Source organism: Lissotriton vulgaris, chromosome 3_1 (genome assembly GCF_964263255.1).
Source record: "Lissotriton vulgaris chromosome 3_1, aLisVul1.2, whole genome shotgun sequence".
In the NCBI taxonomy this organism is placed as follows: Eukaryota; Metazoa; Chordata; class Amphibia; order Caudata; family Salamandridae; genus Lissotriton; species Lissotriton vulgaris.
In genome coordinates this window covers 211475324-211495068 of record NC_141689.1, presented here as the reverse complement: position 1 = coordinate 211495068, position 19745 = coordinate 211475324, and positions in this window count along the sequence as shown.

Genomic DNA, 19745 nt, shown 5'->3' with positions numbered 1-19745 from the left:
TATGCAAGTTGGTAATCCCAGTGCAAACAGACAATCCCATAAACGATCCTGCAAAACTAAATCAAAAGCTACCTTAAGGTCAACAAAAGATACATAAATGTGTCCTTTTAATAAAAAAACATATTTACAACAAAACCTAAAAACCTGATCTATTGTACTCGTGTTCCGTCTGAAGCCTGCTTGGAACTTTGTAAAGATCTCGTTCTCATCTATCCACAAATCCATTTGATTTAAAAGGTGCCTTGAAAAGATTTTTTTAGAATATCTAAAAGACAAATGGGACGATAGTTAGAGGGATCATATCTATCTTCCTTCTTAAAAACTAAGATGATTTCTGCTCCCCGCCATCTTTCTGGTAAATTTCCACCTGCAACTAATATGTTAAACAGCTTGTTGATGTAAGGCGCCCATACACTGATCTCATGCTTATACAAGTCCCCAGGTATTTTGTCTAAGCCTGGGGCTTTACCGTTTTTCACAGCAATAATTACTTGCTCGGTTTCCTCGAGACTAAACTCTATAGTATTTGTGGCTGGTACCAGCCATGGGCTATTTCCAACAGCTATCACATCACTAACTGGGGCTTCATACAAATGGGTGAAATGGTTGACCCAAGTTTGTTCATCAATGAACACATCATCCGTTGACCTTCCTCCAATTTTCTCGTTGGCAACTAGTTTCCAGAAACCCACTTTGTCTTTCGCTTTGACAGCTATTAGCATATTCTCCCAACATTCCTCATCCCAGTTAATTCTAGCCTTTTTCTGCACCCTCCTATATTCTTGCCTTAGGGTCCTGATTACATCTGGTTTTTTGCTCTTAATTGCCTCTAGGAGTGTACCCTTGCAATTCTGACAATCCTTATTGTACCAGGCTTTAGTAGCAATGGAACTAATTTGTTTCATCCTTTTTTTAGTTGGCATTTTCGAAACAAATGGTACTAAGGCTTTAAAAAATTCAATATGCAAGTCGGTAAAAACCTTACCCTCGACTGGTTGGAGCAGATGTTTTGCAAAAATATCTGCAAGGAGTAGGTAAATACTGGATAATGCCTCCTTATTACTCAATAAGCTAGCCCATTTAAGGGAGCGCCTATTGTTACTCATTAAAGGGGCATCAGTGATTAGGTTATCCAACATGCAGTAATCCATCGGAATCCTAGTAATAGGGACTAATCTATAGTCTATTGACAGGTGCAGCGGCCGATGGTCACTTTCATACCTAGAGTCGATTACAAAGTCAGATAGGAAGGACCAAATGTCGAAAGATACCAGAATATAATCAATCCAACTGTGAGAATTATTTTTGACAAAAGTTGGTGCTTTTGGAGAGTCTGATGGGAAACGACCATTGCAGGCCCTCAAACCATGTACTGATACCAGTCTCATTATCTGGGTTGCTAGGATCGTACAGCCCACTCCCTCCGTATATGAAAGGGAAGGGATGTTATTGGCCCTATCCTCATCTGAAAAAACATCTCCAAACCCTATAATCGGCTCAAAGTTGCAGTTAGAGTCACCACCAACTATTATACTACTAGGCGTATCTACAAGATCAGTAAGGAGGTTATCCAATTTATCAAAAATTACAGATTCTTTCGATAACCCACAGGGTCGGTAATAAAAAATAAACACAAGAATACGCCTACCATCCTTCAGATTAACTACAAGTCCTAGTATATCTGCTGAATCTGTGTTTATTTGTGTGATTTTTACCTCCAATGACACTCTGATCCATACCATAAGCCCCCTTGATGGTCTACCTCTGTCTGATGGAACTGCCTCGATATTGAAAGTCCTATATACCACCCTATGTGGTATTCAAGGGTCCAGATTTCTTGAAGCAGACAAATGTCACAGGAGTCTATATAATTAGACCAATCAGGGTCGGAGAGTTTTTTTGTCAAACTAGCGATATTCCAGGATATCAAGGTAATTTTGTGTTGCATGGTTGATCTTTCCCCTGCTAGTGTTGCCCCCTTTTTCAAGGCCACACTATTACCAGCCCCTAATATAGGGCTTGCTACTGGGGGGACAGGAGCAACGCCCACTTGCCTTGTGTTCAAGACACCTCCTACATCAGTGTCAGCTCCCCCTTGGTTGGACCTAGATAACGTCAGATCTTGAACCACATGTTCTACAACAGGAATAGACTTCAATAATAAATCACACTCATCCCTATGTGTAGCAGATTCTAAGGTAATTGTTGTGACTGTTCCTATGCTCTCCAGCACTAATTGTTGTGTTTTTTCATTCAATTTACAGCCACCTCCAGTTTTCTCTGTTTGCATTTCATTTGTATGATCAGCCGTACAGTGGTCATTCTGTGATCTTCAATCACAGTTATCCAGACCAGAGAAGACATCAAACCTGTTTGCTGTCTCCAAGGGTGTGAAAAGTCTCAGGTGTTCCATCCTCCTAATAGGATTTCTGATAGACCTGAGAGGTACCGTATTCCACCCAAACGGGTCAGCAGCATGATGATAGAGTGGAGGTTGTGGTGGAAACCCAGTGTTGTAGGACATTAGGGGAACAGTCTGGTTAGGTATCTGAGCACCAATGTGGGTAGGAGGAAACACCAAGGATCTAGGGTAAAAATAGGTCAAGGGGCGCGGAACAATAGAGTTACTGCCTCCACCCTGGGGCCAATTTAATATATAGGTGACTGCTCGAGGGTCTCTAAAATTTATAACAACTAAATTTCCATCGATATCCTTGACCCTACTACCCAACCAGGGGAGTCGTCTAACATGCACAATATTGCCATCAATGTTTTGTGGTAATGGTCTAAATTGGGCAAGCCAGTGGATGATTTTGTTTTTGAGCTGGAAAAACCCCTCCCCCTTATTTATTGGCAAGCTGGGGACCCCCGTCAGAACAACCACATACAGGGCGGCTTCGGGGTGCAATTCTGCTTGGGGGATTCTTCGAGAGGGTGGCCTGGTGTGTCTGATGGGACCCCTTGTGGTCTGATGCGAAATCCCCACAGAAGGTTTACCAGGTCCCGTCGCAGCTACACTTACTGGTATGGGGACTGAGCTGATATTCTGTTTAGGGGAGGGAACCTTCAGATGCTTGGGATTAGTTGGTTTAATTGATTGATAAGTACCATTAGAGACGCCGAGGGTGCACGTAGGCACCACGGCTAGAGGTACTGGAACCCCACTTACCACTGCCTTAGATGGTCCCTGGTGATTAAGGACTGCAGCCTCAATCACTTCAAGCTTTTTCTTCACCCTCCTCAGCCTCTCTATAATGGGTAAAATGAAAGACCTAATTAGGTGTTCCATGTTATCCAGTGAGGTGACAGTGGAAACATCCATTTGGGATGGGTCATCCAGAATGTCAATTGAAGCAATAGTATTCACAGATTGTACAGCTGGTGCCGAAGGTGGCAAGGGAGCCAGAATTGGCATGTTAGGTTGAGCAACAACAGGGTTCAGAGCAGTTCTGATGATAGATTTAGAAGGTTTTCTAAAATCCGAGTGACTGATCTTTGGTTTTTGCGGAGCCCCCCCTTCCGTCTTCTTTTTGCAGGCGGTGGGCCATGACTCTTTGCCTGCACTGGTTTTTTCAATTTATTTAGAGCATGTTTAGGCTGGGCCAGGGTCCGAGTAATCAAGTCAACATCAGACAATATCGAACTAGAGGGAGGGATGTGATTTACGGGCTGGTCTATATGACCCAAGGGTGTAGGAGTGCAGTCTTGTAACAAGAGTGGGAAGCTTTCCAAGGATAAAGGATCTTCATTGGAGGAAGTACATCCAAGAGTAAGCGAAAGGGCATTGGTCGGGGAAACGGCAGAAACCTTATTCTTTATACTTTCAACAGAGCGACGGCGCTCTGCCCTACGCTCTGCCAGGGTTTTCTCCCTATCTTGATCAGTGGGAGCCTTTGTGAAATAGTTATCAAGAGGGCCGTTAAAACTACACCCAGCCTTCTCATACTGTAGTTGGCCCAGACTTTGACCCATCGGAGAACCAGATAACTATGAGGATCAGTAGATTGAAGAGGGTAGGCCCTGCCTGGACTCACTCGGTCTCTGAGGGCCTCAAAGGGCCCGCCCTTTGCCCGGGCTTCGCCCCGTGCTCCGTCCCGCGCACGTCCCGCGTGCGCAAGTCTAGAAGGAGTGAAATAGCAAAGATTGTCAGCAGCAGAGGGAGGAGTGAGGCGGGAAGAGTCGCAGGTGCGCTGGTGCCTTACGCGCTAATCCTGCTGGGACTCGCAGTCCCACACCCACTAACCGGACTGAGTCTGGTCTCTCCCGGGAATTCTCGAATATGTTTCACTGTCCACGGGCTTCAGGAACAAGCAGCAATCCAAATGGCACAGAAGACGGCTGCGAGCGGCCCCCGCGGAGCGTGGGGCGCGAGCCGTTATCAGCAGCAGGGGGAGGAGTGGGGCGGGAAGAGTCGCAGGTGCGCTGGTGCCTTACGCGCTAATCCTGCTGAAAGCGCAGTCCCACACCCACTAACCGGACTGAGTCTGGTCTCTCCCGGAATTCTCGAATATGTTTCACTGTCCACGGGCTTCAGGAACAAGCAGCAATCCAAATGGCACAGAAGACGGCTGCGAGCGGCAGGCAATGATATCCTATGGAAGGAAATTCAAGTTACTAGTAAGTACAGTTAAATTTACTTTTCAGGAATAGTAGTAAGCTGAAAGATGCAGCACTAAGGTACCTCCTGATAACAGGTGAGTAAATTGGAATTCGTAGTTCGACTGATATTTGAGGAATTTTTTTAGGTTCCAAAACTCCACACTTAGAAGAATTTCCAAGTGAAACCAGTGAATGTTAGCCTATGGAAGGAAATTCAAGTTAATGTAACTACGATTAGAATTACTTTTCAGGATCAGTAGTGGGCTGAAAGATGCAGCACTGATGTCTCTCCTGATAACAGGTGAGTAAATCAGAATTCGTAGTTCGGCTGATTTTAGAGCAATATTTGTACGTTTCAAAAAAAGAAACTTTTCTGGTGAAAACCACACAATAGATTCCTATGGAAGGAAATACAAGTTACTGGTAAGTACGCTTAGATTTACTGTTCAGGGTCTGTACTGTGCTCAAAGGTGCAGCACTGACGTCTCTGATTTTTGAGGAATTTTTTAAAGTTCCAAAACTCCACACTTTGAAGAATTTCCAAGTGAAACCAGTCAATGTTAGCCAATGGAAGGAATTTCAAGTAACTGTAAGTATGGTTGGAACTACTTTTCAGGATCAGTAGTGGGCTGAAAGATGCAGCACTGAGGTCTCTCCTGATAACAGGTGAGTAAAACGGAATTCGTAGTTCGGCTGATTTACGACTAATTTTTTAAAGTTCCAAAACTCCACACTTCAAAGAATTTCCAAGTAAAACCAGTCAATGTTAGCCTATGGAAGGAAATTCAAGTTACTGTAACTACGATTAGAATTACTTTTTAGGATCAGTAGTGGGCTGAAAGATGCAGCACTGAGGTCTCTCCTGATAACAGGTGAGTAAATCGGAATTCGTAGTTCGGCTGATTTTAGAGGAATATTTGTACGTTTCAAAAATAGACAGAAACTTTTCTGGTGAAAACCACACAATAGATTCCTATGGAAGGAAATACAAGTTACTGGTAAGTATGCTTAGATTTACTGTTCAGGGTCTGTACTGGGCTCAAAGGTGCAGCACTGACGTCTCTTGTGATAACAGGTGAGTACATCGGAATCCGTAGTTCCGTTGATTTTAGAGGAATATTGTGCTCAATAGTGAAGGAAGGGGGTAGGGCCTGAGGTTACATGTGTGCAAACACGCCCTGTGGTGCGTTTTAGATTGGGGAATTAATTCCTCTTCAATCCTGAGGTCCCTTGTGAGCCAACTAGGCCACCAGGTACCACCAGTATGCGCAAGGGATCTGTGTTGCTGAGAGGTGTTCAGAGGGCACGCCCCCTTTTTACAACACGCTGCAACGCAGGTCCGTGCACTTAATGGAGGTACCTGTTGGACTAGTTGGCCCCTAGGGAACCTCAGGATTGAAGAGGAATTAATTCCCCAACTTAAAACGTGCCACAGGGCATGTTTGCACACATATCACCTCAAGCCCCGCCCCCTACCTTCACCACTGTGCAAATGCACCCCGGAGCACGTTCTAAGTTGGGGGATTAAGTCTCCTTGCATACTGGGGGTCCCTGGAAGCCAGCTAGCCCACCAGGAACCTCCAGTATGTGCCAGGGGGCTGCATTGCAGAGAGGTGTAAAAAGGGGCGTGGCCTCATTACACCTCTCTGCAAAGCAGCCCTTTGGCGCATTTGCAGAGGGAAAACTAATTCCCCTTGCATACTGGCGGTCCCTGGGGGTCAACTAGCCCACCAGGAACCTCCAGCATGCGCCAGGGGGCTGTGTTGCACAGAGGTGTAATGAGGCCACACCCCTTTTTACACCTCTCTGCAATGCAGCCCCCTGGCACGTTTACAGAGGGTTAACTAATTCTCCTTGCATATTGGGGGTCCCTGGGGGCCAACTACCCACCAGGAACCTCCAGTAGGCGCCAGGGTGCTGCGTTGTAGAGAGGTGTAAAAAGGGGCATGGCCTTTTTACACGTCTCTGCAAGGCAGCCCCCTAGCGCATACTGGAGGTTCCTGGTGGGCTACTTGGCCCCCAGGGACCCCCACTATTCAAGGGAAATTATTTCCCCCTCAGCAAACGCGCCAGGAGGCGCGATTGCAGAGTGGTGCCTTTATGTTTTTTAGGGCGATCGGCAGGGTACACGTACCCTGCGCGCATCCCGGGATTTTTTCAATTTTTTTTTATATTGGCCTTGGGGCTCGTTGTGGGACCCCCTGAGCAGGCCAAGGGGGTCAGGAACCTCCAGTATGCACCAGGGGACTGCCTTGCAGAGAGGTGTAAAAAGGGTTGTGGCCTCTTTACATGTCTCTGCAAGGCAGCCCCCTGGCGCGTTTGTAGAGGGGGAACTAATTCCCATTGCATATTGGGGGTCCCTGGCGGCCAACTAGCCCACCAGGAACCTCCAGTATGCGCCAGTGAGCTGCATTGCAGAGAGATGTAATGAGGCCATGCCCCTTTTTACACCTCTCTGCAAAGCAGCCCCCTGGTGCATTCACAGAGGGGGAATTAATTTCCCTTGCATATTGGGGGTCCCTGGGGGCCAACTAGCCCGCAAGGAACCTCCAGTATGCGCCATGGGGCTGCGTTGCAGAGAGGTGTAAAAAGGGGCTTGGCCTCATTACACCTCTCTGCAATGCAGCTTCCTGGCACATACAGGAGCTTCCTGGTGGGCTAGTTGGCCCCCAGGGACCCCCAATATGCAAGGGGAATTAGTTCTGCCTCTGTAAACGCGCCAGGGGGCTGCGGTGCAGAGAGGTGTAAAAAGGGGTGGGGCCTCAATACACCTCTGTGCAACGCAGCCCCCTGGTGCATACTGGAGGTTCCTGGTGGGATAGTTGGCCCCCAGGGACCCCCAGTATGCAAGGGGAATTAGTTGGTGTGAAAGAGGGAGGGGAGGCTCTCCTACCAAACATTGCTCCGTCAGTTTGGGAGGCGCACTTTGCTGCGCTTTACACTAGCCCTGAGACCGACACTAGTGAACATATAAATGGGGCAGAGATATTGGTGCCAGATGATGCCCTCCGGATGCCCCGAGCCCCAGACCTCTCGCACAAGTATCGACTGCGGGGGGCCTCGGACTTGGGCTATCCGATAGGTGAGTGGGATGCCAGGGCGAGGGTGGGCCCTGGAGACATTGAAAGTATCTCAGTTAAAGAGGTGGAATCGGCGATCATCAGACGTTTGCAGAGTTCCCCCTGTGCAAACGCCCCAGGGGGTGTTTTTGCAGAGTGATGCAATCTGTCACCTCAAGCCCTGCCCCCTCCCTGCACCACTCTGCCAAATTTGGTGTAATTCCGTTAAGCCGTTCGGGCTGTAGCCCTGGCTAAAGGTCCCTATGGAAAATTGCATGGGGAAAACATGTTTTGCGACACCCCCTTTTTTCTCAACCCCCACTTGACGAATCACCCCCAAACTTTCAGGGAAGGAGCAGAGCGGAGCAGGCCATTTTCTTGGAGAAATTCGCGAAGATTCGTCCACCGGCGCCAAAGTTATTCCAAATAGAGTGTTGCCGATTTCCTATGGAAACTTGGTTTTAACTATAACTACCTACTGGCGACCACCAGCAGGTACTATATATATATATAGGACCATGTTCTCTTCCCTTGAAAATAACGAGCCACACGCAGGTGCATCAGGAGAATCCCTTTATTGTGAATCAATGCCTTGGCATGACGCTTTTGGTCGGAGTGACTCTTTCAAATGCCGCTTTTAGATTAGGATTCCCAGGTGACCACATTAAGTACATAGATGTCCTGTTACGATTGGACAAGGCATCACAGCAATTAGAGGGAGGTGTGTCCAGGGACCCGCTACTCCGAGTCAAGCAGTCAATCATCGCATGTGCTCCCCCTGTGGGCGGTGACTGCTTCTTCTCCACTCCACCTTAATCCTGATGTGGGCAAAAGCGACTCTCCTGCACGGCTGAATTTCTATGGTTTTATACAAGTGAAATCTCCAATTAACTATAATGTGCCTGAAACCTATGTTTTTTTCAGTGAATATATACATAAATGTGTTTGTGTATACATATATATATCTATATATATATATATTCATGAATGTGTGTGTGTGTATATATATATATATATATATATATATATTACCTACTGGCTATCGCCAGTAGGTATATATAGTTAGGATTTTTTCTCTATGGGACTTTTGAAAATTCTATGTCTAATAACTTTGGCGTTTGTGGACGGAATCGGCTGAAATTTTCAGGAAAATGGCACATTTTGTTTCTGAGCAGCCCCTGAAAATTTGGTGGGGTTTCGTCAAGGGGGGGCTGAGAAAAAAGGGGGGTCCCAAAACGCGTTTTTTGCATTGAGTTTTCCATAGGGCGGTTGGACTCACTTTTAGCTCGAACGGCTGAATGGATTTGCACGAAACTTGGCAAAATTGTAGGGACTGTTAGCCCGATGTGCCTTTGCTAGGTCTCAATATATGTGCTCCAGTAGTTTTTGAGAAATTAACGTTTAAATCAAGATATATATCTGTAACAGCGCTCCGGGCAGCGATCCGGTCCGCTTACTTTTCGCTTATCGGAACTTTGCGCGCAGAAAGCTGATTGGCTCTCCGGTGTCTGTCAACATTCTAAACAGTCCGGAGCGGACGCCATCTTGTCTCTCGGTAGGATCGAGAGAGAAGAAGAGGTGGAAAACGAAGGGGGAATTTAATGAAAGGGGGCAAGGTATCCCCCTCTTGACCCCCTAGGAATGTTGTTGGGGTTATTAAAGGGTCCCGTGGGGAAAATAAAAAAAAAATGATTTTTCACGGTAGAAGCGCGGCCGCGAACTGGTAGCGAAACGGGAATTCGCCATTTTGTGCTTCGTAAATTAAATTACTAGTTATAAGTGGGTGCGGGAGACGTATCCTAATCCCCTATGTTTCCTGAGGGTGGGTGAGGAGGCTGATATATGTTGATACATCTCTTCCAGCGGCTGTGCGTGAGCTTTTTTTTTTTTTTTGCTGCGTGACAGTCCGGAGCGGCCGCCATCTTGTCTCTCGGTAGGATCGAGAGAGAAGAAAAGGTGAAAAACTAAGGGGGAATTTAATGAAAGGGGGCAAGGTATCCCCCTCTTGACCCCCTAGGAATGTTGTTGGGGTTATTAAAGGGTCCCGTGGGGAAAATAAAAAAAAAATGATTTTTCACGGTAGAAGCGCTTCACGGGCCGCGAACTGGGCCGCAAACTGGTAGCGAAACGGGAATTCGCCATTTTGTGCTTCGTTAATTAAAGTACTAGGTATAAGGGGGTGCGGGAGACATATCCTAAACCCCTATGTTTCCTGAGGGTGGCTGAGGAGGCTGATATATGTTGATATATCTCTTCCAGCGGCTGCGCCATCTTGCCTTTTTTCGAATGCCACAATTTTGTCGTGCACGGCAGCCATTTTAGATGCCAGGCTGGTTCCAGGCTATCACCTAACCCTGCGGATGTAGTTTATGGCCCCAGCTGTAGAGAATTCAGACATGCCAATCCTCCTGATTCAGGCGTGTGAGTACTGATTTCAGTGCTAGTCTCCCGCCTCCCGATTTCTGCAAGCAAAAACCCGGGGGCATATTACGAACAACTAGCGATAATTTTTGTCTATAACTTGTTTAGAGACAAAAATTATCGCCGCACATCGGCGATTTTTATCGCAGATAAACCTTGCTATTATCGCAGAAAAGTCAGCGATATTCATGTATTATCGACCTAATGCTCTTAGCCATGTTATCCACCTCCCATTGGATAACATGGCTAAGAACTGCTCAGGGCAGGTGTTAGCATGAGACCACTACCATCTCGTAGCTCCGTCGTGGCCATTCCACGAGCAATCATGGCAGCCGCTCCCCACCAGAAGCCTGCGGGAGTCGGAGGCCCCCAAGACTTTTGTAGAATCTTCACGGCTGAGGGGACGCTTTTCGAGAATGGGACCCAAGCCCTAGCAGACAAGCGTCCGAGTTCCAAGGTGTCCCAGGGCCATTTTAGTGGACCAGGCCCAAAACCGAAGAGCCGGCCGCCATTTTGAGAGTCCTGTGGCAGCCGCCTATCGCTGCACCGCAAGAGCGGGCGCATCTCAACTACATGGTGAGCGAGAAGCTGTAGTCGCAAGAGCGGGCGGAAAACAGCTGAATGGCGGAAGAGGCACAGTGTAGCAAAAGCGGGCGGAATGGCAACTAAAACGATAAAGGGGCGCCCCACTACAGCTTGTCTTCAGGTCAAACGGATTGTGGGACAAGGTCCAGAATTGAAGAGTCATCAAAAGGCAAAAAGTTCCGCCGGACCCCGGGAGCCGGCCGCCTATGTCGGGGGCGATCTCAGGCTACACCAGTGCTATAAGACTTGGGGAGGGTGTCGGAGCCAAGCGTCTTCTCCGAGTCCATGGCCATCACACCGCCCCTCAGGGGCCTCCGTCAAGCTGTTTAGGAAGGTAACATATCACATTGTTTTCTAATGCAGTCAGGTCCACAAACGACACTCACTTACTTTGAGAATAGTGAAGCTGCAGTAGGTGGAAATAAGCTTCAGACAGTGTTACAAGCGCTGCTCAGAACTCTTAACTATGGCACCCAACATCCAGAACTTATGCTATTTGAGAATGGTAGTGACATCGAAGCATCTCAGGGACCAAAACCATTAACGTACTTTCACGTATGAAAATCTTACTTGGGGAGGGGGCAGGAGCGAAGCGCCCCCTCCCAGTCAGCGCCACCACACCGTATGTTGAAAATCTGAAGCCATCGTTCTACAAAGTCAACCAAACTTGGATTGAAAAATCTAGAAAAATGTACAAACTGAAAACCAGTTTTGGTCTGCATAGCATCAGTAACAACGCTTGAGTCAGCTTTGTGTCAAGCCGCCATTTTGATTCAACAAAGCACAGGCATTGAAAAAGGCTGAAATTCAGAACTCTAAACTATGGCACCCAACATCCAGGAGCTTGCTATCCGGATCTTGGAGCCTTGTGCTGTTTTCGATCTATTCACACATCGGTCCACTACTGACATCATCTTATAAACCAACGTTATGTAAATAGTTTTTTAATAAAATGTTTTACCCTGTTTCTTTGCTGGTGTGTTGTCTATATTTTTAATATTTGCATAGGGTTTGTCATTATTTTGTGCGGGATGGGTGATGGAGCCGAGCTGTCTTGCAGCCCTCATGGTGTGGAGCTCAGTTCATCTCACTATTTTCGTATTTCTCAAGAAGGGTTGTTCCTAATATTTCTATTTTAGCGAGGTCAAAAAGAGATCCAATTAGTGGCCTACTGATTTTGCTCGATTACTTTTATTTTTTTACACGATTTTTCACTATCTGCAAAGACTAAACAGAGTATTGCGACTTTGTGCTTGTTTGTAAATAGAGAATGATCCAAAGAGAACCAATTCTAAAACAGTAAATGCTTGGACAACAATCAATCAAATGGAGAGACAAGGAGGCACGACGGATTACAACGGGGGTAAAGGCCTGCGTTAACTACCCTTCAGTATCTGCAAAGAGAGAGTACTACTAAGGCAAAAGAGGGGAGGGGGGGGGGCAGCGTTCAAAGCACATCAGCGTGCATAAATACGAAAATGTTTTTATCTATCACGTACTTGACATTTTAAAGCTTTTCATATTTGCTATTAAAAAACCAATGTAATTCACAGAAAAAACCATAGGTTATAGTGGATATATAGTTAGGAATTTGCATTTACAAAACCTTGAAAATTCAATGAAAAAACCATAGGTTATAGGCCATATATAGTTAGGAATTAGCATTTACAAAACCTTATTTTACTCGCATAAAACCATTGAAATTCCATATATAGTTAGCTAACTATAAGCGCTAACTATATATCGCGCACCCGCAATCCACTGCTGATGATGTCACATATTACATCATTCATGACATGGTCAGTGACATCACTGATGACATCACTGATGACATCTCAAATGACATCACTGATGACAACTCAAATGATATCAATGATGACATCTCAAATGACATCACTGATGACATTACTGATGACAACTCAAATGACATCACTGATGACATCTCATTTGTCATCACTGATCACATCACTCATGTGATAATACAATGAACCTCTTCAGACTCTAATATAACCTTACATACACTCAGTATAAACAGACACTCACAGACTGTCACTCATCCATGGAGTTACTCACACACCTAGTCAGTCATGCAAAGAATCAATCACACCTCCATTTCCTCAACTATACAGTTATACACATCTTACTTATTCAAACATATAATAACACATATTTACTCTCTTATATAATCCCTGATACAAGCTCACAGTGATCGATACAGCCACTCACACATTCACTGGCTCTTATGTTCAGTTATTTATATATCTCAACTCTCACATGTATTGTGTTTTACATACGTACTTACTTGCACATGTAGCAATGAGAAATCCATTCACTCACCAACACACCCATGCACAGTCAACCGCCCATATAGCTGTTTCCACATGCACTCTTGAACTCATACTCCTAGTGAATCAACTGCTTACACATCTATGCACAGAGTCACGCACCTCCCAGCCACCCACACACACACTCAGCCTCCCATTCAAATATTTGGGCAACCAATCAATAACCCATATGGCCACTCTTATAGCTACTGATCAACACATGCAGCAGCTTACACAACATCAAACATACTGATGCACGAATTAAGACAGTTTAGTCACTAACCCATGTACTCAGTGAGACACATTTAATCACTCACTCATACAGTCAGTCATGCACCTACTAAATTCTTCATCCAGACACTTATACATCCACTCATTCTTCAATATGTGAAACATATTTAAACTTTACAGACACATACAATCACTGGATGTTGTGATCAGTGATGTCATCAGTGATGTCACTGACCATGTCATGAATGATGTAATATGTGACATCATCAGCAGTGGATTGCGGGTGCGCGATATATAGTTAGCGCTTATAGTTAGCTAACTATATATGGAATTTCAATGGTTTTATGCGAGTAAAATAAGGTTTTGTAAATGCTAATTCCTAACTATATATGGCCTATAACCTATGGTTTTTTCATTGAATATATATATATATATATATGTATGTATGTATGTATGTATGTATGTATGTATATATATATATATATATATATATATATATATATATATATATATATATATATATATATATATATATATATATATATATATATATATATATATATATATATAATTATTACCTTCTGGCGGTCACCAGTAGGTAGTTATAGTGAGGACCTAGTTTCAATAGGAAGAGCATTTTTGGATTTGCCAATATCCTTGGCGCCATTTGATGAATCTTCACAAAATCTTAAAAACGAATGCCCTGCTCCGGTCAGCTTCTGTCTTGAAAGTTTCAGGGTGATGCGTCTAGCAGGGGCCAAGAAAATAGGGGGTCCTATAACGCGTTTTCTATATGTTCATTTCCTTAGGAAACTTTAGACAAAGCTACAGCCCAAACTGCTGATCGGAATTACACCAAACTTGGCAAAAAGTTAGCTCCTAGGTCAGAAAGCGACCATTTTTTTAAATGATGTAAATCCGTTCAGTATTTTCTGAGAAATACATACATAATATAGATATCTGGTGACCACAGTGGATCTGCGAACCGTCCCAAGCACGAGCTTGATTCTGATTGGCTGCCAACACTTCAAACTAAGAAGTGTGGGCAGACATCTTGAGATTTGGTAGAACTGAGTCACAAGAAAAAACTTAAAAAATAAGTTAAGGGGGCACAATAGAAACACCCTGACCCCCTTGGCCTGCTCAAGGGGTCCCACAGGGAGTCCCAAGGCCGAAATGTATTTGGGGTGGGATTCGCTTAGGGTCTGTGTGTCCGGCAGAAAATTTGACAAAACGAAGCAAAGTCTCCTGTTCTCCATTTGATTTAAACCTCAGGCGGGCCAGGTCCTGGGAACAATATTTAATTGTGTATCGCGCCTGTGGGGACCGCAGCTCCGGGGACGCCACCTCCACGGGGCTTCTTTAAAAGGAGGTGTAGGGGGCTCCTTCACCCTCACGCTGCCCGGGCACCACAATATCTCCAGGGCTTGAGTTTATTATGAGGGGGCCTCGAGGACCCCCTCAAGCCCGGGCGACTACTACCTCCTCAGGGCACACTACAGTTAAATATGTGGGTCCACTGCGGGCACTCGGCCCGGGGGACCACCACATCCCCAGGGCTTCAAATCAGTTGGGAGGATGGCCACGTGCCTCCCTCCTGGAGCCCTCCATAGCCCTGGGGACCACCACCCAGGTTCTGCTGAGTGTGGCCTTAGGCAGACACATCACCTTGGCTAACCCAAGTTGAGTACAGAGCCAGCCTAGTGATGTACATACACATAAGATCCCATGAGATGGTAAAACAGATCATATATGATAGCTAAATATACACCCAGAACTAGCACTTGGATGTCTTTGCTCTAAATGTGGATATCCAAATATAACTCCCCCCTCAAAAGGTGAGCCATAGTACAATTATAAAGTGGAAACAAGAATGAATGGGCGTGTAAGCAAAATTACTTTAATTAAATGTGCAATATATTCTCTTCAAGTAATCAAAGTTGTATCTCTGTACTATCAGAGTAAATTCATGAATCAGCATAATTGTCATAGTCCTAAAGTGATGGAATACATTGCATCATGCATCTTAAATGTCATCCTTAACTCAAGAATTAAGATAGTGAAAATCACTGCCTAACAGGTACCTCTACAGAGGGGGATTGGGGTGAGGTGGTAGCAAGGGGGGTCTATGGGCTCTTTCAATAGACAAAATGGTAACATGCCTTTGAATTTGAAGTCCTCCATGATCCATTCCTCAAAAACAATTCCACGCTTGGCCCCACAGACTATTTTGGAAAACCAGCCATACAGATATCATTACACATTGGAATCTCCATTCAGCTTCACCTCAAGCAACTTGGTGAACTGGCAGAGTAAATTCTATCAGAGCTCAGAATCCGGGGAATGAATGAATGAATGAAATTGTTTTTATAATGCGCACACTTAGCCCAGTGGGCGTCAAGGCGCCTAAGTCAAATGCAGAAGCTAGCACCCTCCTAAGTACTATTCTATCATAAGTAGGCCCTCTTGAAGAAGTAGGTTTTGAGAGCTTTTTTAAACGATTCGATGGAAGGGAGAGTTTTTATTTCAAGGGGGAGGGAGGGAAGCTCCTCCCCTAAGGCCTGGGCATGCCTGGTGAGGAACATGCCCAGGCTCCCATTCCCTGCCTGAGCGCCGAATCTCGGCACTTAGACCAATCACAATGCTGCATTGTATTGTGATTGGTTTAGGGGAGGGAGCATGTGTGCTTCCTGCTTCTGCCAAAGTGTGGGAAGAGACCAAATCAGAGTAGAGACGGCGGCGGGCAAAAGGTAAGTGTTTTTTTTTCTATTGTCCGTCCCCCTTCCTGCTCTGCCAATCCCGTTCCCGGCCAGTCTCCACCACTCAGAACTCTTTGGTGAGCCAAAACTACAGGCATGGGGCAACAGAGGGCTCCACACAGCGGGATCTCTACTCCATGTTGTGCGGATTAATTAGATTCGGAAATGGATTTGCAGCTGTATAGTAACTATGTTGTGCACCAACATTGCCTAATTTCAAGATGTGCATTTGAAGATGCGGCACATATGAGAAAAATATTTTAAGAGTGCTAAATTACTGTGAAATATACTTCAGAATCCATACATATCCCATACTCTGTATGTGTACATTGTCGCCATTGATAACATTCGAAAAATTAGCATACATCACTGATGAATGTAGATAGCTTACACCGGAGTAATTAACACACAAGATTCCTATCATAGGGATGTTCATACAGACATGATTATGAATTTGCAAAAAGTAATGACTTACTCATAAACATTAAGAAAGCTTAGAATGATTGCAAAGCAATCTATTTATATTTCTTGCAAATAATTTTTTCCTAATTTTTTCCTAATAAGAGAAAAGGGATGAATTGAAAAGACACAGATAAGAAATGTACAAAGGTTATCTACAGTAGGTGGGCAAATTGTGGTTTTGAAAAAAAATTAGGGAGTTAAGAGAAGGTACTGTGGCCACTAACACAAAGTTGGTCACTGTCCTAAAGGTTCTTTAGTTGTTCATTTGATAAAAATATGTGCTCACCGAGAGATTTTTTATTTTTGCAGTTCTATATATAGCGCAAAATTGAAACTAAGATTTTGGAAGACTTTACATATGCATAAGCTATATAACACAAGATCACATTTATTTTTTTAATGCGGGGGGATTTAGTGATTTGCCTCAGAATCACAGGATGGTAAGCCAATCACGGGGCTCGAACATGGTTCCCCAGTTCCAGAGTTGACAGGCTTGGAGGTATCGCCACATCCTTTCCCTATGGTTTAGGACTTAGTATGCATTATATGCATGTTCACACCTCTCTACTCAGCTACTAGCATTAAACATAAACCTTGTTAAATATCTGAGTCACTTATGTTGAGATCTATGAATCATAGTCTCACACCTCGCATAGATTTCCATATTTTAGAAAGTTCACAAAAATGTACACATTTACAGTCAGAAATTTGAAATATTTTTTCCATGGGGTGGAATCATTTCCTATAAAAGGTCCTGATAATATTGGGAGTTTGGGGCTTTTTTTAGACTCAAGTTGCAAAATTGTGGGCATATTTATGAGCCCTTGCACTATAAAAGCATCACTTTTTGTGACGCTCTGGCCCTGCAAATTACAAAATCCTATTAATTAGATCACACAAATCCACTTCGCGTAGATTTGAATTGTCTCATAGATATGGAGTAAGGCATGGCAGCACAAATCGAAGGGTTGCCATACCCTGCATAAGGGAGACATTCCAATACTCTCTCCCTCTCTCTTCAACATCTTCATGGAACCCCTTACTATCATCTTGAAACAAGCTGGGATTAATTACCACCTTTACGCTAATAACACGCAACTCTACTACAAAATTAAATCACACATCGACATCCTTCATCTTAACATCACATTGAGAAAGATTCAATCCTGATTATACTCCAACCACCTAACTTTGAACCCCAACAAAATGGAAATCATTCTAATGTCCCCCAAAAGTAACTACCTCCCAATCCAAAGCTGGATCACGGACCTCAAGGCTCTAAACTGTCTGCTCACTCTACCCAACTCGGTTAAATCCCTAGGCTTCTCCCTGGAAAAAGATTTGTCACTGAAGGACCATATCTATAACTGAAACAAAGTAGCGTTTTACACACTTAAAACACCTCCAAAAAATGTAACCTTTCATCCCATCTGCCGATTTCAAATGGGTTGTTTAATTGCTAGTCCTCTCCACTCGACTACGATAATTCTATACTCACCGGGACCAGATAAATTCACCTCGCCCTCCTCAGATCAGTACTCAACATGGCAGACTGCAAACGGTATGAACACATCACGCCTGCCCTCAAGTCCCTTAACAGGCTTCCCATCGAAGAAAGGCACATCTACAAGACCGCCTGCATCACGCACAAAGCACTTCACTCTCAATCCCGTGACTATTTTGACAACAAATTCACAAGAGCAGGAAGTGCCAGACCTATGAGAAGCTCCACCGCTCTTCTGCTCGTAACCCTGTTCCAAAAAATAAATCTACCCAGACTCGCTCTTTTTCAGGTAATGCTCCCAGCATCTGGAACGCCTTTCCTTGGGACCTTCGAGGCAACCCCTCCTACGCAGGGTTCAAACAAGACCTGAAACGTCATCTTCTCAATAAATACTGGGGCCCAGGAATCAAACCGAACCTGATTTCTATTGGCTCCTGTAATTAGGTCATTCCGCTGCTGATCTGCTGGCCTTTCTTTTTGTACACCTTTATTGTTCCTGTTGTCCTGTTCTCCATTGTCCCTTATTGATTTTTGTTTTTACCTAATTTCTGTAATTTTCCATCCTCCATGACCTTAAAATTGTTTCTATGCAAACAGTAATGTATGATCCTCTGTAGACTATTACTTCCCCTATATTATATTTTGTTCCTTTAACCTATGATTATTACCTTGCTCTTGCCTCTGTGCAGTGTTCTGTTACCACTGGATCTAGCCTAGCCAGCGCTTTATTGCCCCCAAACTGTTAGTTGTTTGGACCTCATTTCAGTAATTCCATCCTTCATGTTCGTACAAGTGTTTCTTTGTATATATTAATGTGTGTTCCTCTATTAGACTTTCACTCAGCTTATTTTTAACTGTATGTAACCATTGATCCAATGATTATTGCCTTGCTCTTGATTCTGTTAGACTTTCACTTCCCATATTGTTAATTATATGAAACCATTGTTTCAATGATTATTGCCTTGCTGTTGATTCTGTAAAGTGCTCTGATACCAAAGGGTCTAGCTAGCGCTATATAAAACCTTTAAAATAAAATAAAATAAATATAAGGGTGTTGCAGTGGACGTTCCCACACAACCCCCATGGATTTTGACCCTCCCCAGATGTACAAAACCATGTAAACAGTGGGATGTGCCAAAACCAACAAGGAGAAGCAACTTGGCATTCTGCAGCACACATAGAAAGAGGAAACATCCTCCAACAATTGTTTTTTTGCAGGAAGGTGCCCCTACCTGCACAAAAACAATCCTGCCTGCAGCACAGGCACCCTTGCACCATGGTGCAAGGGTGTGTGCATTGGAGCAAGCTTCCAAACAGCGCCAGTGCAGGAGGAAAGGAATGAACTCTGTTAGAGAAATATAGCGCATTCCCACACTTTCACTATGATGTAGGGCAGCGCAGCAAGGGAAATTTCTTTTTGACTTTACACCCAGGTTATGCACTTGATTTTGGTGTAAAAAAGGATAGACTAAGGGCATCATTTATGGGGTTTTGGCATAGTGCAGCAAGGTGACTTGCTATGCTGCCCTATGCCAAAACCCCATAAATGATGCCCTTAGTCTATCCTTTTTTACACCAAAATTAAGTGCATGAACTGGGTGTAAAGTCAAAAAGAAATTTCCCTTCCTGTACACATAAAGTATCATCCACACCTTTTGCACTTCCAATTTCATTTCCACTCACACTTGATATGTAATCACATGGAAATTTGAATAACCCCACTCTGATATATTAGAACAATATTCATAATTTTCTTAATCAAGGAATTGACAAATCCGATCAAAAACACCTGAAATTGATC